At 41.3% G+C, this 20,450-nt stretch overlaps 1 protein-coding gene across 3 annotated transcripts in view; it reads left to right on the forward strand.

Moving 5' to 3' along the window:
- Brinp2 (BMP/retinoic acid inducible neural specific 2) overlaps positions 1–20,450 on the forward strand; it is a 103,447-nt gene that overhangs the window by 18,667 nt on the left and 64,330 nt on the right. The window lies entirely within an intron of this gene.

Here is a 20,450-nt window from a genome sequence, read left to right on the forward strand (position 1 = left end):
ATGCTTTCACAGAACACTTACCTTCTTTAGGTTGTTCTTGCTTGATCTTTTCAACGATGCTAACCCAAATCAAAGTGCACACCAACTGTAGGAAAATCTGCAGCAGTTCCAAAAGGTTCTGGAAGAAATGAAGAAGGGCAAAATGTGGGAAGGTGAGGGAGAGACACAAATGATCTTTTTCTATAGCCCTAAAACCGACAAAATATTTCAAATGTCTTCATGTAGTTCTAAATTGCAATTGAAACTTGGCTTTAAAGGAAACCATAGTTCTAGGTAGATTTGACCTCAAATCCAAAGAAATCATGGAAGACTATTAGGGAAGTTGCTAATAAGAAGGAAAATTTTGATTTTTTTAAAATAACACATTCAAATCATTTTGCTAGTCAGTCATCCGAAATGTGAGCCCTGTTTATCAACACGGCCCTTCAGGTCACTGAATCTGTCAGCAACCAATGTTCCAGCATTGATTTCAGAACATCTCTCCTCTGGCCAAATCCATGTGCCTTGACTGTCCTCGGGAGGTGACAGAATGATTCATTTGGCTGACATGCACGTCTAGAGAAGACCTACAGTCACCAGTGGCAAATCATCTCTAGAATGGTAAATTGCCTTCAGGCTCATTACAGGTCTGAACAATCAGAGATACTCACTGTTCCTCCTACACACAGACCCTCCCTGTCTGATGCTAAGGAATCTTTTGATCTTTTACCCCTAACAGTCACTTCTATACAAATGCTTCTCCACTGGGAACCAGGGAACACTGATCATTATTTTAAACAGAGGCCTCTCTACACTGAGATGTTTTGTCCTGAAAGAGCCGGATGGAGTAACACGTTGTGCGGCTGTCCCTCTCCAGAGAGCCCCTCGCGAAAGCAGGTTGTCTATCTCCTGTCTCCTAAGGCAAACTCATGAATAAACCATCTCAACATTAAGTCATGTGCATAAATAATTTAAGATAGGTCTGTGCGGGGAAGAGAAAAGAGAATACTATGTAGGGCACTAATCATATCACCAGAGTGTTCTCAGATAAGATTTCAGATGGTCCTCGAAGCTTGGTAACATATCACCAGAGTGTTCTCAGATAAGATTTCAGATGGTCCTTGAAACTTGGATGTTACTTAGAGCTGTTACATGGATGTGATCCCACCAAACAGAAATCTCATCATACCTTATTAGCCTTTTTCTTGGAACTCAGTGGACAAAGGGTAGGACTTGGTAAAGTTGCAGCATCCTCAGAAAGTCCTCATCACTTTGGCTTTACTCAGCTGCCTCCAAATTAGCAGGACTAGGGCGGGTTCCCTTCAGAATCTAGTTAGTCCCCAAATCCATCCCTGAAACTGCTCTCCAACCTTCCTATTGACAAGCTGCAGAAACACCATGGAAAGGATCTTGTTCCTCTCCTTTCTGGTTGTGCCTTTCCTCACTCACTTCTCCTCACTAGACTGAAGTGATGTGACATTTAGAAAATGTCTTTTCAAGTCTATTTACCCATCTGTCGCCTAGAACAGTCTCTGTCCCTCGTTCTTTTTCTCTTCCACGTATATTTCAAGTGCAGCTCTTTCTGCTTGTGTCGCAGCTCTCTCTCATCTCTCTCCCTTGTTCTTTGTCAGCCAGCAAAAATCTCCCTCTTCCCGTCTCCAAAGCAGCCTACATACCATCTGCCAAGGTTGGCAGGCTCTGAGCTTGCTCCTCTCCTTTCTCCACTGGTGGGAATTGGTAAAGAAAGTCATGGAGATCCCCATTTGAAGCAGCTGTAGGCAGAGTGGACCTTTCTGTTAATTCCTCTTCTCTGGTGGACCTTCATTTCACAGAAAGGGAAGCAAACTTTGGGGTCTCAGAATGCCTCGTGGCCAGATGATAAGCTACAGTTAACAAGAACAGATTCTAAGGTCAAATCGCTTGGTTTCAGACCTGAACTTAACTAGCTCTGGAATCATGGCTGAGTCGTCTTAATATATTGAAAGCTCCTTGTGTAGAAAATATGGATAATCATGCTATCTTCCTTGTGTGTTATAGTAAGGATTCAATGAAGTAATTCGGCCCATCACATTGATGCTCGGATCGTAAATGCTAGTTGTTCTTAGTATAGCTTTTTAAATGAATGCATTAAAGCTCACCCTCCTCCTTCTCAACCAAGAGAATTACTCCAACACCTTTATAAGGCTCTGGAGTGTCCAGAAACCATTAGGACCCAGAAACCATTGTCCTGCTCAGGAAAGCATTGCTATGTCAATTGGCTTCTCACTCACAAAACATTACTTTATAAATCTCCAAATCTCGATGCTAGAAGGCCCTGTTGAAACTTGTGTCTTGATGGAAACAGTGATAATTTGCCCAAAGACCACCAGGCTTGGGCTGGGAAGGCTTTTTAGTGACCAGCTCTGCTCCTTGCTTCAAGTCCTCTGGAGAATGCATTACTTAAGACTACATACATATAATCCCTGGAAGTATGAGGATGAGAACAAACTACAATAGCACCAGAGGACTCAATGGGCTATCAGTCCCCCAAGTCTTGATCATATGATTCATGTGTTGTTTACCTCCCATGTCTACACAAAACACCCACACTGGACACCACAAACCTTTGAAAATTTTCAGCCTCATGTTTTAAGCTGCAAATGCTCAGTGGTGGGATCTATTTACAAATATCAAATTACTTACTGTTATAGAAATTAATTATGTCATTCTTCTAGCATTTTCCATAACATATATCATGCTTTAACTTTACATTAAAGGATAAAAGATCACAGTGAAGGACCATATTTCTTTCAATAGCTTTTAAAGTGGCATCAATCAATTGGGGTAATGAAAATAATGGGAAACAACTTTTGAGCGTGATGTTCATGTTCACAATGGAGCGATTATGCCAATAATTGCTCTATCATCAGCAGACATAATCGGAGTCTCCTGGAAACTTCATTTCCTCTCATTACTTCCTGTCTTTGACGCCTCAGGATCTTCACCAAACTCCCAAAGTTAAGACTGTTCTGATTTGAAATTCCTTGAAGAGGACTTTTTTGTAGCATAGACAAGGAACATAGGCTCTTTAGCTGGCAGCTCACACTGCTCAGTGTATAGGTGGAGGTCCACTTCTCTGTAGATGGATGGGTTTTTCTGTAGTGGATGAATGGGCCCTGCAATTCTGTACTGTCCTGAAAGGAAATTATTTGCAGAAATAAAGGTAACACTACAGAGACCAACTGTAAAAGCTCCCCTCCCCCCAAACCCAGTCTAACTTATCTCTCCCCATCCACATTGCTGCATTGCCTGTGTGTAAGTATTGGTTTCTGGAAAGGAACAGAACCCATATTAGCTCTAGTCTTATTAATAACATCACTCATATCCCTCACACAGCTGAGTTTCAACTTTTATTACTACCACTGACCAATGGCCAGACCTTATGTTCAACTTTGGGTTATTAATAGTGGTGTATGAGAACATGAGTAAATGAAATTTGAAGAACAGTTAAAACTTATTTTACCCATGCCTTCTCGTGAAAAACCCATTGTAGTCATGAACAATGACAAAACACCCTGCTCAGCCAACATGCAAGGATGAATGTGTTATCAAGTAATTGAAAACATAAAATAGATCAGGAAATACCCTGAAAAACAAAACAAAACAAAAAACTAGATTTAGAAATAGTCAAGATTTAATAACTTAAGGAAAACTAAGGTTTGACCAAAGATAGGAACCAAGTTGCATGGGCGGTAGGGTGAGCTTATTGCTCCAGATGTAAATGTCTAACAATAATAAGCTGCTACCTACACGGGTAGAGAGGCCTTGTAGGTAGAAAATTCCCTGGGCTCTGAAGCACAATATGTTGCATCTTCAGGATCATAAGAAATGGAGTGGGGTTTTGTCTACCATTCCTTTGTTTAAGTGATGGAGATTTTAATATCATTGATTCATTTTTACCAATCTCATAGACTGAAGCCAGAACCATGTCATGGGTGAGAAGGGCCTGAATCTCTCCCAATGGCACTGTTAGGTTTCCAAAGCAGTTTTGATCAGAGTAATAAGTGACTGGATTTGAGCAATTTCAAGCCATTTCCCAGACTGTGAGGGATTAGGGAGACAATTAGACAGAATCATCTGTGCTATCTTATTGAAAGCAAATATCGGCCTTACGTTAACGGCATTTATAGTATACACAGAGGAATTACAGGGGACATGGCCAGGAATGCCCATCAGGCATCTGTGGTAATTCAATTAGAAGAACCTTCAGGAACCATATAATTGCATGAAATTCTTGCTTTCCTCTTGTTGGGCTATTCAACCTAATTTTTATTTGTCTCTCCTCACATAAAGAAGAAAATAAATGTGTGCCCTCTTCTGAACCCTAGTCATGCTCACTAAAGCATCCCTCAGTTAGACTCAACAGAGCAAAGTCAACTGTGTCCAACGGGTACCCTGAATCCTCAGCAGAGATCCTCATGGCAGAGACCCCAGGGGCTCTTGCAGAATCAAGTGGCTTTTATTCTGATCCTTCCCATCACATGGTAACACTATTTACAGAGCGTATGGGTGTCAGAGACCCAGACGTCATCCACTCCTTTCACTCAGACTCATGTGATTGAACTGAAGTTCAGAGAGAAACTTGCTTAGAGGAATGACTTGCTCAGGGCTACACATTTAATTATTGGTGAAAGCTGTGAGTAGAACCCATCTCTCTTGTGTCCCAGGCCATGTCTCTCAACTTCTACCTATTCCTATTACCATGGATACACTGGAATTAAGACTAGAAAAAATATTGATGCTTGAAGAAGATGCTAATGATGCTTACAAGATGTTTGCCCGTGTAATCATTTGTTCCATGCAGAGGCAATAACACTGACAGACTACATCTTTTACCATTATTCAATGTATAAGAGCAAATGAAGTTTAATGTTTATTTTTTGTGTGTGTGTTTTTCCAAAAATCATTTTTCAGTAAGATGTAGGAAAGCACATTTTCTGTTCCATTCAATACCCTAAAATATTTCTCTAAGAGATGTTATTAGTTCCAATCCCTCTCCTAAGTAGGATATTTCCCTTTCACGCTTTTTCATCTATAATTCAAAAGGGGAGAGATAAAGATGTTCTTTTCCCCAGTAAGGTGTTCCATGAGAACCCAAGTCTGGATTTAGGACTATGTGATATCGTAGACTCAGCCTCAAAAGGACATTTGGTTTTAATGGATGATATTACTAAAAAAGACAAGAATCAGTCATCTGCCTACTGTCAGTAATAAGGAGGAGATGCATTTGTAATTTGCAGGCAAAACCTTGTATCTAACCACTCAGCATATCTAATCTCTTGCTGTCCCCTTTTGATTTTAATAAGCTTTCATTTTTCTCTTTTTCCTGAACAGCTACCCATGACTAAGAAGATTTAATTCTCTTTCCTTACATGTACAAACATCTCATACATAGTTGCATATGGACAAAACACGTAGTAGTATAAAATGACAATGCTATGTGTACTTGTGTGATGTGAATATGTGTGCATGTATGCAACTTACACATGTCATGCTTTGCACTAGCTAGTATCTTATAGCCTTGCAATAGTTTCTAAGGACTTGACACTTTCTTGGAAGACATTCAAAAGCAGTTTTGAACTTTATTTTTTATTCTTTGTTTTTAAGAATTCACCTTATGGGCATCATAAAAACAATTTACACTTATTCAACAAGTTGTTTTATCAAATACCAATTGATAAAATACTACTTGACAAGAAATATAGACAGGCCTATGGATATACAATTTTAAAATGACATATTTGATTCCTCTGAGGACTTTACAGAGTCCTAACTTTTAGAGAGTTCCTAAAAAAGCCCTTCTTATCTACATTGTCCCCTTTTGTACTAACCATATTTGGTTTCAAATGACTTCTTATCTAAACAGAAATCATTTACTCAAAGAAGAAATATTTTCTACCATTAATTATATTTACAGGAATATGCTTCTGGTTTTGGAGAAACTTCCAAAAGTATTACTGGGTCATTGGCTTAGCCCTAGAATAAAACAGTATACCTGTGGGACTCTTTTGAGAAACAGTTTTCCTTTCAAATGTTCCAATTCTAGAACGTTTCCTAATGTACAGTTTTGGATTGTGGCCACAGCTCAGTGGTGGCCCCAGGCCGACATGAAAAGGGTGACATGTGAGCCCTTTGCTCTCCTTTCCTTTCCGGAGTCTTTCTTCCTCTTCTACATCCACTCTGTCTCAGAGCATTAGATCCCTTATGTGGTTGCTTTCTCCATCTGGGTCTGAATCCCAGGCCTGCCATTCACTGGCTTTGTGGCTGTAAGAAAGTAATTTAATTCCTCTAAGCTTAAATGAAATCAAACCAACACCAACACTCACAAGGCAGGAGAGAATCGGTTCCTGAAAAGCATCTGGCAAAGAGCCAAGCCAATTTTGGATGCCAAAGGGCAAAAGAGAAGACATCGACCAGCCATGGAGCCAGGCATGCAGAGAGCCAAGTGGAGGGGACCACCCAGGGCCCATACCCTAGAAGAACATTCAAGGCCTGTAGGTAGGACTGTCAACAACAGGGAGGCCAGGAACACAAAAGCCTGACAGATGGCATTTTGCTGATCTGTCGCTTCTTTGCAAAGGGCTGGGTGGACCCCCTCTCAGAGCTGTTGCCTCCCAGCATCTGTAAAGAATGATACCTTCCTCACTGGGTTATTTTAAGATTTTGATGACACACTGAGTAGGAAAGTGCTTTGAAAACTGTAAAGTGCTCTACAAATGCTAATTTCTCTATTTACCCCTTTTCAAAACTGCTCGAAGCTGGCAATTTGTAGTGGGATAAGAGAAACAAATTCATGGTCAAGAAGAGCCCAACTGATAAAGCTGAATGGGACGCACATTTTAGTGGCTAGCATTTCCCCAGCTCAGTATTCCTGCACATACATTTTAAAGTCCCCTAAGGAACTTTGATCCTTCCAGTGCCCTTCAGGCCCTGGGTATGGGGATTCTGTATTGATTGATCTAAGGACCGGCCGATGCATTGGCATAGTTTCAAAGGGAACATCTCAAGCTCGAATTTAGGTGAAATCTAAACAAAACAGTCACGGTGTCGGTGTATGTCTAGTCAGCCCTGCGTGTACTCTCATTCCCTCATTCAACATATGTTCACTGGGCAGCCATTCACCACTGTGCTCCCCCCGCCCGCTCCATAAATATAATATAAAAAACGGAGTTCTCCTCCTAAAGCTCAGCCAGCGGAACACGCACGTGTGCACATAAGTTGCAAAGTTATGACTATACTGGTAAGATTTATAGGGTAAGGAGGCAGTAGGAAAGGGGCTGAAAACTCTCCCAGGGAATATCAGAAGCCTGTTCCAGAAAACTGGAAGTTAAGGTAAGTGATGATAAATGTGCAATATTTTTCCAGGCAGAGAATAATAATGATACCCAACACTTACTCTACAATTATTAATGGCAGAGTCAGCCCCTGCCCTGAGCACTGTGCCCTGACACTCATGTAACCATTCCAATGACAGATGTATAAAATGAATACCAGTATTTTTCTATAGGAAAAAGGTTCTCTGAAGGTGGGCCACACTTGTAACAGCATCGCCGCCACCTGGGAACTTGTTTGAAATGCAAATTCTCAGGCCTCAACCCAGACTTGTTGACTGGGAAGCCCTTGGGTAGTCTTCAGAATTTTAATAAGGCCTTGAATTGCTTGTGATGTGTATACACAGATGAAATCCCCTCAAAAAGCAAAGATGAAACAAATTGTTGAAGTGATCTGCTCAGAATCACTCAAGGACTAAACAGTGGAAGGAGGATCCGAATTAGTGTAGTGGGTCTCTGAATCTCCACTCTTAAATCTGTTCTGGGAGGGGAGAAGAAACCATGATGAAGATAACTGAATTGACCTTCCTCCCCCTCCCCAGTTAATATGGTGGAGCTTCACCTCACAATTGGAGGTACACTAGTTATCTTCCTGCTGCTGTGATAATAAATCTGTCAGGAAACAACACGAGGAAGGAAGATATTTTAACTCCCTTTTTGAGAGTAGAGCCAACCATGGCAGAGACAGCATGGCAACAGGACTGTGAGGCAGTTAGTCACAGTATACCCACAGTCTGAGCAGAAATAAACGCTGACACTTAGCTCACTTTCTCCTTTTCAATCAATCTGGGACCCCAGCCCATGGAATGCTGCCACTTATGCTTAGACTGGATATTCCCACCTCAATGAACACAATGTAGGAGCTCATTCACAGATGAGCCTGAAGGTTTTTGTCTTTTAGATGATTCTAGATCGTGTCAGGTTGACATCACAACTATCACAAAAGGTATTTGGAGTTAGGGTCTTTGGGAGGTAATTAATAGTGAGATCATAAAGGTGGAGCCATAATCTAATAGAGAGAAGATAGATAGACAGACAGACAGACAGACAGATAGACAAATGATAAATAGACACAGGTAGACAAACAGACAGCTAAGTAGATGATTAACAGTCAGACAGATAGACAGACAGATAAACAGACACAGAGGAAAACAGAGAAGAAGAAAAACAGGAATCAATTTTATCCCCTCTGTGTGAAATGAAGGAGACACCGTGAGCAGCCCTGTGTAAAAAGTAAACTCTCAGAAACCAAGAGCATCCTGACCTTGAACTTCTTCATCATTAGCTGCGTGAAAAAAAATAGTCCTGTTGTTTAAACCACCCAGTTTACAGTATTTTGGAATGGCAGTCTGAGCAGACCAATACACCTTTTCCTTGATTCTTTTAAGGGCAGTTTTGCACAGCAGGAGACTGCAGAGAACATGATTGTTTGACAATGATTGGTCATAACCCAGGGGAAGGGAGAGAGTATACAATAGGAGAGAGGAAAGAGAGAACATGAATCTATTAGAGTGAATACGATGGAGAAGGAGGAGGAGGGGATTGTGAGCTGAGAGAGTGAGACAAGAACTAAGCGAGAGACATTGAAGTCAGCTTTTGAAGCCCTCTTATGCACAGAAAAAGGATCTAAACTTGTTGTATGAATGATGAGGAGCCAATGAAGGCAGTGAAGATTGTTAAACAGATCAGATTTGCATTTTAGAACAACAGCTATAAGGGGTAAAATCTGGGTATGAATACAATGATATTGTTTAGGAGGAGATAAGACTTGTAAATTACCAAGCTGTAGCATGATTCCAGGTTCAGAGCAAAGAAAATGAACTAAAATAGCAGAAGCTTGGTTCTAGATCTAAGATGTGTTGGGAGTGTGATGCCTATGGAAATTTGCATAGGCTTGTTAACATATATATTATATGCAGGCAGACACCCGCATTCCTGTGCATGGAGCAGTTGCTTAAAGACACTTATTAAATGCTTAACATTCCTAACTTAGCCTAGTGAAGCCAGAGAGGAAAAGAAGAAATAATTGCAGCTCCCCTAAGCCTCTGTATTGTTTTACTTATTGCAATGAGCATGCAGTGCTATTTAATTTTTCAGCAAATTCAATAATGCTGGTTCATGTGCATGCAGCTCTGGAGCTCAGATATGAGCACAGCTCTTAGTTTGAGACGTAAAATTGGGAGATATTGCTGAACGGGTCACAGAGAGTACTGTGTGATTTCATAAACCTTGGGAAGAAGGGAGCAAACCTGAATATGCCTGACTGGTGTCTAGCCCCATCGAAATGATTGACAGACAGAGGAAGGCAGATGGTAGACAAGGGTTAGCCAGAGAAATGGCGCGGAAGAGTCTGGAATCCCAAGGAAGCATTTCTTTTACTCTTCATGGTCTCTCCAGGTCTTCCTGACACATGTGAGCTGGGGTTAAAACAAATGTTAGTTATAGGGACACCAAGAAGGGTCAATAAAAGTGGTTGAAGCTGAGTGTGAGGTAGCCAAGCTGACTGGATAAAAGGGGGGATGGGAGTCTGGGAAAAAGAACAAAGTCAGTTGCAGCAGGTTATGGCCAGCTCTCACAGAACTTCCAGTAAGGATCAAGGGCAAGGCATCCCTGCCCTTCCCACTGGTAAACTTCTCAGCTTTGTGGGTAGCTTCATCTCTCTACAAATCCCTGCATCTAATTGCTGTAATTCGAACAGACTGAATTGGGGGGGTAAAGAATGTCCGTGCCACAATGAGGACCATAAGAGAGACTTACATAGATCTAATCTACATAGGAAGTAGAAAAAGACAAGATCTCCTGAATAAATTGGGAGCATGGGGACCTTGGGTAGAGCTGAAGGGGAGGGGAGAAACAGAGAGGGGAACAGAGAAAAATGTAGAGCTCGATAAAAATCAATAATAATAATAAAAAAGGAATGCCTGTCTCTACCTATTCCATGGAGGAGAACACAGAAAGAGTGGGGGAGGGTAGGGGAAAGGACAAACATGGTGGAAAGGTCGCTTTAGTTCTTGTCTCACTCTCTCAGCTCACAATCCCTTCCTCCTCCTTCCCCATCCTATTGACTCTGATAGATCCCTGTTCTCTCTTTCCTTTCTCCTATTGTATACTCTCTTTCTTCCCCTGGGTTATGACCAATCAGTGTCAAATAATCATCCTCTCTCCTGGTCTCCTCCTGTGCAAAGCTGCCCTTAAAGGAATCCAGGGAAATGTATATTGGTCTACTCAGGCTGTCATTCCCAAACACCAGTGATGAGGTGGTTTAAACAACTGGAGACAGACCTTGGCCCTCGCCTCTCAGCTGTGTCTGCCCTACCAGTCTGGAGTGTGCATTTGCTTCTTGTGGTAGCTTTCTCTCTCACTGAAGTAAACCTAGGCTGCCTGCTCATGTTGTCTTCTTCTTCAGGAACAAAAGAACGGAGACCATCCTTATGCTGTGGCTGGGACCAGAGGGTGTATGGGAGGAGGCATCTCTCCCCATCACTAACAACTCCACAGTTGATGGATTAAAAGAAAAATATGTTTCAGGAAAAAAAAAAAAGAGTCGCATCAGTATCACATGCTGAGGCTTGCAAGATGCCCTTTGATTTTCGCAATTAGGACTCCGGGTTTATGAAAGACAAAAGAAAGACTATTTTTATTTTTATTCTCTCTCCTCTGAGGCACGCCTTGTATCTGATCTCTTCCCACTAATGCTGAAAAGAAATGTGGCCTCATAGATGCACACTGAACAAACTTCACATAGATGTTGTGTTCTATTTTTGTCCCTGGGGTAAAATTTTTGGAAAGGAAAAAAATAATCCTTAGAGATGTTTTGCTCACTGAAGGAAGAGGATGTGGTAGCGAGGGCGGGGCAATAGTGGAACGTCTTTCACCTTATTCGGCCTTATTGCTCCCTAGTACTGTAGTAAGAAACTTCTAGACTTGGCAGTATGCTAATTCTCTTAGGGAGAAGAATTGTAGGTCAGATTTGAAGAAAATCAATGACCTATTTGCAGTAAGGTGGTAAGTTTGGTTTCCCAACTTTAGTCACTGACACAGAGTACTTTTAGTATGACTTACTATAGGCAATGCTGCCCAGCACGAGACTAACATAGATGGTGCTTATCTACTGGTGTTTGGTCATCTCCTTTGAGGCTCAAGTCTCAGAGACGAGATGGTATGGGCTGAGACCTCCCCCACATGCCCAGGTAGACTGGAACAGAGGCTATTTTAAGGATTCTTGCCCATATTTAGTAACTCACAGCATCTGATGTGGATCTCCTTTGTATTCAGGTGGAGTCCAGCATGGCACAGATGAAGCCCTGCCCTGCATTCTTCAGTAGAGATGTAAAAGGCAGCAAGCATTTGCAGGCTGAAAAGAACTTCTTAGCATTCTAATTTTAAAATTGTATTTAGGTTGAGAAATTTAAGATTCAGGCATGTCCTGAGAAGTTTTTCATATCTTATAAAAGCAGGGTGAGGGAAAAAAAAAAGTCTCCTTAAAAAAAAAAATTCACCTAACTAGAGCGTGCCCTCACCACTTTCTTTGGCTGCACGCTCCGAGCAGACACCAGTGGCTCAATGTCTAACGTCTGTGGTGACTCCACTTCCCATCTTTCCAGCGACCATGCCAGTTCCCGACACTATCAGCTCTTATCTGACCCAATGTTCTGAACCAGCAACTGGTTTCTATTTTCATCCCAGACATCTTAGACTCTGCTCTCAAAAATAACAGCCAGAGACAGCCTTCTATTATACAATGTCACACTCAGATTAGACACAAAGTGAAAATTCTTACGGGGTCATCACTTGAAAAATTCCGGTCACCTCTAAGTAAATGACTTTATCTACTCCAACTTTTCCTCTCAGTGCTCTGATCTCTGCTCTTCTTGAGACAAGCAGAACCAGTTCCCCTTGCACTCATTCCTACCTTGAGTTGCTATGTTCTGATCCTCCAACTGCCCTCTTGGGACGCTTCCACACTCGCCTCAAGTCTTTGCTCAAACACAACTTGTATTGAATACTCTGTATAACAGCACCCTCTACCAACTGAGGTCTGTCTCTTTACCCTGCATTACTATTCATGGCTTCCCCTGGATGCATTCATGTTTAGTTACTGATATGTTTTCTCTGTGGACTCTCTACTAAAATTTAAGCATTATAAAATTAAAGATATAGTTAATTAGTGTTTAACAAATAGCAATTACTCAACATTTTGTGGAAAAAGTATGGGATAAAAAGGATATTTACAGTGCCACATAGTACAAAAGACACACGGTGACTAGAACTTGGAGATCCAGCAGAAACAGAAAGCTAAAGTCAGGATGCTACAGCTATGCCTGTGGTCTATTTTCTCCTAATGTCTCTTTTAATTAGGATAGGCTTGAATAGGATTCTTCAGGCAATTTCACATTCATCAGCTGTATCATAAAGGACTGTTTATTTAATAAAGAGAAGGTAGACTGCTTCCCCTGTATCCCCATGAGGCTGTGAAATGAATTTACTTGTCTTTGGAAGTCAAAGATTTTGCATTCTTCTCACAGAAGTCTAGATAGGAATGTGCTGTTTCACATATTGTCAGTAATCACTAAAACGCCTTGCCTGAAGAGCAGGACATGTTGAATGCCTGATGGGAGAAGTATTTCCTAACATCTCGACTATGTCTGGTGCTCCATGCTTGATTCGGAACTGAAGATCAACCGTATATTCCTATTCGGATTGGGTTGTGCTAGGAGGGAAATGGCACCCAGTTTGTATGTACTAAGAAGTATGAACCATACCTAATTGATTTTCCACTGATATGAAACAATTGGGGGCATTTTTAATATACCAGCTAATATTTAAAGGACTAAGAATAAAATGATGAGGCAACGCAGATAAAGTTGCAGCTTTTATGCAACTCACAGAAGTAGTAGGGAAGACAGATTTTGACAGAACAGTGATCCAAACAGATATGTAAAATCACAACGAACAAGCTCCACGAGTAAAAAAGATATATTGTCAAAGGCTGTAATTGAGAATTTAACCCTGACAGAGAGATTCAAGGAAGGCTTTCTTAAGGAAGTGTTGCTGGGACTAAGAGCCGTGGGTTGAGTAAGAGACAAATGACACAACAGAACATTGATAATGTCAGCACTGAGGCCCCTAAAGAAGATCTGTGTGGGTGATTTGCAGAGCAAGGTAAAGTGTACGAGGCTAGAGAAGCAAGCAAGTGGGAGGCCGTTCATAATTCTGGATTCATTGTAATGATTTTTATAAATGTGTATACAGCGGTGGGCAGTCATTAGATGACTGATAGGTGTGGGGATTATTTTCCTTATAGCTGCATAGCAAATCACCACACTTACAGTGACTTGAACCAACACACATTAATTATCTTGTAGTTTCTATGGGTCAGGAGTCCATGCATTGTTTAGCTAGATCTTTGCTCAGACGCTCACAGGGCTTTCTGCAATCACGGTATATGGCCTAGGTTTCGTCCCATCTTGAAAGCTAGGCTAGGGAAGAATCATGTCCAAGTTCTTTCAGTTTATTGGCAGAATTTATAGCCTTTAGTTACAGACCTGAGGTTTCCATCTTCTTCCAGACTATCAGCCAGAGGCTTCCCTTGACTCCTAGAGTCCACTTGCAATTACAAATTACATCACCTTCAGTACAGATATTCAGTGCTGAGTTGTTGCCTTTTTCAAGACAGGCAAGAGAGTCTCTGTCTCTCAAGTCTGCTAAAATGGAGCCTTAGGGTTTGCAATGTAATTGCAAGTGACATTAGTTGTCTGTGTCACACTGTCTTGGTTAGAAGCAAGTCACAGGTCCTACTTGTTACTCAAGGACAGGGAATTAAAATAGGATCAAGCCATTTGGGAGGTCACCTCAGAGGGAATCAGTGACAGAAGGAGCAAGGAGGCTGATATGATCTGATCTGATGAGCAGAGAACACACTCAAAGTCTTGATGAGAAATAGGAGTTCAGCATAAGGTAAGACAAGTATATAGAATTGTAGACATATATAAGCAACATTTTAAAGTTAAAAATTGATGGACCTTGGTGATGAGTTGCACTTAAGGAGGAAGGAGATATCAGAAATATTAATGGGTCTCTGTCAAAGAAGTAGATCAGTGACACTCAACGGCGCCAGTTGTTAAGAAACATTGGGGAGCTTTAAAAAGTTACTTACTCAAGATCCCAATCCTGGATGTTCAAAACCACAATGTTTAGTGGTTCAAATCTATTCATAAGATTTAGAACCTTAAGAACAGATGGATTAGTTTGCCCTTCACCATGACAGAAAACCATTGATGTCATGAAGCTGAGTTGGGTTATATTATATTAAATTTGAAGATGGTTTGAGATGTTCATTTCAGGCACCCAATCAAGAAACACAGAATTCATTCGAGAGCAGGAGAAAGGCCAGGGCTAAAGGCATGCGTTCACATACTAACTGCATTCTGAAGTCTTGGGTGTGGGAGAAGTCTAAGGACAGAAGTTACAGTGAGTGACAAGAGCGGAACTCTGAGGAAGAACAACACTTATTGATTTGATACAGTATGAGGCTATAAAAAGTAGCCATAGAGAAACCAGACCCCCCCCCCACACACACAATAGCAAGTATTGGACAAGAAGACAGGAGAAAAGAAGTTTCAAATTAGAGATGATAGTCAATGATGGGAAATATACTCATACAGTTGAACAGTAGTTACTAAAATACTTGACTCCGTCCATAATAAAGCATGCTGGGGAGCTCCAGCTACTTTTAATTGAACCTTAACAAAGATATGGAATGTTTGTCTCATTAAAAAAAAGGAAATGACTGTGAAATATTGAAAATCTGGAGGAAACAGATTAAGTGAGATAAAGGGAATTTTAATTACTTCATATACTTGCTGATGATAAGAATTACAAGTAATAAGTGTGTAATGTGTGTTTTTCTATTAGAGTACTTTCCTAAACATATATACAGCTTTTAGTGGTGAGAGATGTGTTACATATTCATTACTTTTAATATAATAATAGCACACATGCTGTTTTATAACCTGAATCTTGAAATGCATATATTCTCAATGATTTTTTTGTATCATTGACTATTCTTGAATAAAATACCTTTAAATAATTGCATCGTAGTGAATAGTATGGCTATACTATAATGCACTCAAGTCATATATTATTTGACATTTAGGTTTTTTTGAACTTTCCCCTAGTATAAAGATTACTTAATAAAATATAAATAGACTTTGTAATGCTGGAGTTGAACAAATACCAGCCCTTTCTTCATCTCTACAGTGGAGATGCACCTGAGAAATGAGACACAAGCAAAGATGAGCTACATCTCCATAAAGAACAAGCACAGAGTGTGACCTAGATCTAGAACAAAATCAGGACCAGACAAATGAAGTTTCCTGTTGCTACCCTGGAGACCTTTTATGGCACAGCAGAGGCAGAGCTTCCCGTGCTGTTTGGTGAATAAGAGAGCAGGCAGAACGCCCATCCTTTGCAGACAGGCAGCTGTCAAAGAGAAAGAAATCTAGAATGAGCAGAACAGATGAGGTCAGTTCCTCCAGACTCAGTACAGTCATCCCTCAGTGACCAGAGAGACAGGTGGATATTTCCCTTGATAACATCACCCCCATAGATGGTAGCTAGCCTTCAAGATGTCCTTCAGTGATACTTAGTCGCTGATGCTCACACTTTTGTGTAGTTCCCTTCGAAACAGAGCATCACTTGTTTCTGTAAACAATAGACGGGACAGAAATGATGGAGTATGACTTTAAGGCTAGATCCTAAACATCATTGCAGCTCCCATAGTGCTACTTTTAGGGACACTTTGCTTTGGAGGAAACCAGATTCCAGTTTGCAGAAATTCTCAAGCTGTCCAATGGAAATGTCCCTGTGAAGAGGAACAGAGGCCTTCTACCAACAAATGGCACTAGCACACCCATGCCACCTCATCTTGGAATCCTTCCTTTCCAAGCAAATCTTTCGATGGCTACACCCCATCAGGACTCCAATCCCACGAAAGTCCCCACCCCAAAGATGGTGTGAGGGATATAGTAAGCCTTTCCCTTTGTTTCCAACTTCTGGGGCTTAGGGTGATTTGTTAAACAGCAATGAGTTATGAGTAGTAGGTGCTTTGAAAATAGAAAGCTGTGATATTTTTCCTTTTCTTATACCAGTCAGCAGCCATCTTTGTAGCTATCTCTTCATGCTCACAGTCAAAATAATTGTAACCCTGCTAAATGAATGTAGATGCAGAATCCTGATGTCATATGATTGAATCTTGCATACATTATTTCAGATGCTGTAACATTGGCCTTAAAGCTATGTTGTCACAGCCCTGGACTCACTCCCACACTTGCCAGAAGTACAGCGTTGCTCTTGTCTGTTGGAGACAATTGGGCCAAGGGTAGTAAAACAGCAATGAAAAGTCCTCCAGAGTTGATAGGAAGCACAAAGACCAAAGGCCTTTGGTCATATGCTGACTCTTGAGGGAACATTTTTGTAAACAGACAAGAGAAAAGGCATATTACAGATGCCCAGTGTGCCTGCATTGACTTTTAATACAGGGCTTCATACACTGGTGGATATATTTGGTGTGAAGGATAGAAACACAGATGGTTGGAAATTCAATCCATATCTAAGAGACATGTGGAGAAAAGAGAAAAGAGGCAGGAACAAAGGAAACAAAGAGCCCAAAGCAATAGTTAATACCTGTGATGTTAGAGAGTTAGAGGAAGACACAACAACCACTGGAGAAGGGGAATTCAGTGAACACTCCCACCCGCAGCAAACTGCTCTTGTTTATGGCTAGGAAGCTATAAAGTTCCAACGGTTGCAGCATCATGCTTTTCAAAGGCTTATTTTTAGACCGCTCCCAATAATGCCCCAGGAGTTGCTAGATCTGAATTAAAAACTCCAGGTTCCTGCCTCCCCACCCCTTTTCTAAATAAAGAGTTATTGATTGACTAATGGCCTTCATATCCTGCTGCAAATAGCCCCTAAAGAAGAAGAGAGATATTATCCAGAGCCCAAGGGGCTAAGGACTTAGAAGAAAACAAGATTGTGTATGGACAGACTGTGAGATACCTTTTGAGTCTAAAGAAGGTGGCGCATAAATGCAGAAACATTTAAGGGGAAAGAGTGAAGCTTCTGGCAATAAATACGGCTGCAATGCACGGATACATGAGCGTGGACATTTGGAAGTTCTATGTGAGTGATAAGTCTCTTCGGTATTTGTTAGAAATCAGAATCTTCTTTTTTTGAGAAAATGGTGTTCAAGCAAGAGTCCCTGTGCTATAGTAAAGAAGATTTGCACAGAATATGATTCCAAATCTACTGTCAATTGGCTACATAATCTGACTCCTTAAAAATCACACACTGAACTCCAAAGCAGGGTAACTTTCCTGGTCTATGCATATGACATCTAAGAATTTCAGGTGTTGTTTGCAGATATGGTGTCCCTGTTCCTGGGTTGTTTCTCTGCAACATTCAGTTTTTATGGGGTGCTTCTGTTTCCCCCGCTCCCTCAAGGGTATTTCCAGGAGTAGTTTAGAACAGACTTCCAATACAGACAGACATAAGGCTTTCAAGTGCATAAGGATGCTGGATTTGGAGAGAGAGGCAAGAGAAGGTAGAGCTACAGAAGCAAGAAGAGCTGCAGAAACATAGGGTGACTTGGGAGAGGTGCACTGAGGAGAATAAAACCTATTGGATATAATCTGGGTTCTTGGTCCAGATAGTCCACCCTGGTGATAAAGTACTGCTACCCTGGGTAACTGACTCCTCCCCTGAGCAGCTCATTTTCATCATAAAAAGAAAACAACTTTGGAAAACATTGCCCTTAATTGTATTAAAGATCAAAAGATCCAATGTATTTAAAGCAATAAGAATGATGCTTGGTGACTCACATTCCCAAGTAAATAGTATTTCTCAGTGAACAACAGCTCCCTGGTTTGGCGATGCGGGAGTGGCCACTGGTTTCAGGGAAGTCAAGCTTCATGGTGTTTGTGGGATGCAGGATGCGTGGCAGAGAGTGCTACATAAGTGTAAGTTCAAGTGTAATATGCAGAGGTAATGGGGGAGAGAGAGTTTTTGTATTGGGAGGGCATCCAACAGATGAGAATTGAAGGAAAGGTAAGTATTTTAAGAATTCTGCTAATTGCTCCTCCCCATTCTCTCTCCCTCCAGTGGTGACAGTTTGTCCAGCAAATGTTGTTGACTGCTGCTCTTCAAAGAAATGGTACCTTATGGCTGAAGTCAGGATACCATATATTACTCTAAGGCACCTCTTCCACGATTACATTATACCATCACAGGTTCAACTCCAGCAAACTGCTTCCTCAGGAGACTCTACTTTTGGGGTGTACTAATGGCATCCAGATATGTACATGGTCAGACAAATTTACCTTTATTATTTCTTTATAATGCGTTTGCTTCCTTTCCTTTGCAAATGTACTACCTCGCCAAGAGACAGCTGTGTGACCGCTTTCAGAACTGCTCATCTGAGCAATACCAAATGCCATTCACACAGACTGCAGCATGAGTGACGCCTCCTAGTGTTACGCAAGGAAACTACAACTCCCTTATGCTGTGGCCTGTAGCAGAAATGAGCGTTCTAAGTGAAGACATAAAAAAAAAAAGAAAGAAAAAAAAAAAAGGAAGGAAGAAAGAAAGAAAAAAATTGAGAGCATCCTTAATTGAAATTTCTGGGGACAACAAGCACAGAAGGCATATGTGTAATTGCTCCCGTGGCCCAGCACACCAGCTGGGATGTCAGGAGGGCAGCCATAGCTTCCGGGCAGCTCATTAGTGCAGAGTAGGGATGGACGAAGGAAACAGAAGCTGTGTCCTACTGAGTCACCAGTGTCATTTCCAGGATCTGCCTGGGTATCCCCATGGGCCTTCTGGCCAAGGGCTGACTAGGCTCAGGGCTGTAGAGTTGGCGGAACATCAAGGCAGTGGGGGCCCAGTGTTAGCCGAGGGAGAGACATTTGTGAATGAGTGTGATGGAGTGTCTCTGTTTGTTTACACTAGACCCAGACAGATCTGCTTCACACCAGTGGAGCAAACAAGGGTGAGATTGCTACGACGGTTGCAGAGGAAGACTGTCTGACCAGCTGCTCAGGTTGGTGGCCGAGATGCTCCAGTGTGATCAGCTAGCCTCACGTCTTGCCAAGAGTGCCACAGATGCCAAGATGAGGACAGACAAGCGCTCTGAATCCTTGTCTCACCTTTATTTTCTTAATTAGAAGAAATTCCTTCTTCTGATCATAAAAAAGAATGCATTTTTTTCCCTCTTGGAAATGCGGGAATATACAAAATCACAGAAAATAACTGTCATTTCAGCATTTGATAACAACTATTCACATAAATTCATTTATGATATTTTCCTTTAGAGAGTCCCCAGGCTTTTGCTGGCATGTTCTGGTTCATTCTGACATGTAGTCTTGTGAAGATAGCAGGAAAGAGTAGTACATCTTATTGTCGATATAGGAAAGAATTGACAATAACTCAGACTTGCTTAAAGTCGGAGAGATTTGTGAAGCTATGCTTCCCGTCCCCTGGTTCTGACCTGTATAATAAAAATAACTAACTAATTAAAATTTGTCTGAGACTTCTCAGTCATCAGAAGCTTTGCCGAGTGGTGACACCCTGCTGTGTACCACATTTGTCTACCTCCTGAAGTAGAGGTCATCATAATATAAGGGGGCGGGGTTAACCTAGTAAAGAATGTTGAAGGTCGGGAGTCAGGACCTTTGATCCTTCACTTGTGTGGAACCATCCTCCATTCAAAGTCTGTATGCTTAAGGCAGCAAGATGAAAATTGTCTAAGTATTCTTCATAAAGATATTTTAGTCAGACTATGTCATGGTGGCTCTATGATTTCACTGACTCCTATCAGGTGGCCCAAAGTGTTTGTCTTATTACTGATAATGTCAACTTTGACCCGTGGAGTGTGATGGTGACTGCTGTCTGGACTCTGAGGGAGATAAATTTAAAATTATGAAACATCTCACCATCAACCTGATCAACTTTCATAAATTTGGCTTAGCACTGCCCTTGTCTTTTACTTGAATGGATTATTACTGTGATGATTGCAAAGCGATTTTCTTTCCTTTTCTTTCTTTC

This window comes from Myodes glareolus, chromosome 5 (genome assembly GCF_982192425.1).
Source record: "Myodes glareolus chromosome 5, mMyoGla1.1, whole genome shotgun sequence".
Taxonomy (NCBI): domain Eukaryota; kingdom Metazoa; phylum Chordata; class Mammalia; order Rodentia; family Cricetidae; genus Myodes; species Myodes glareolus.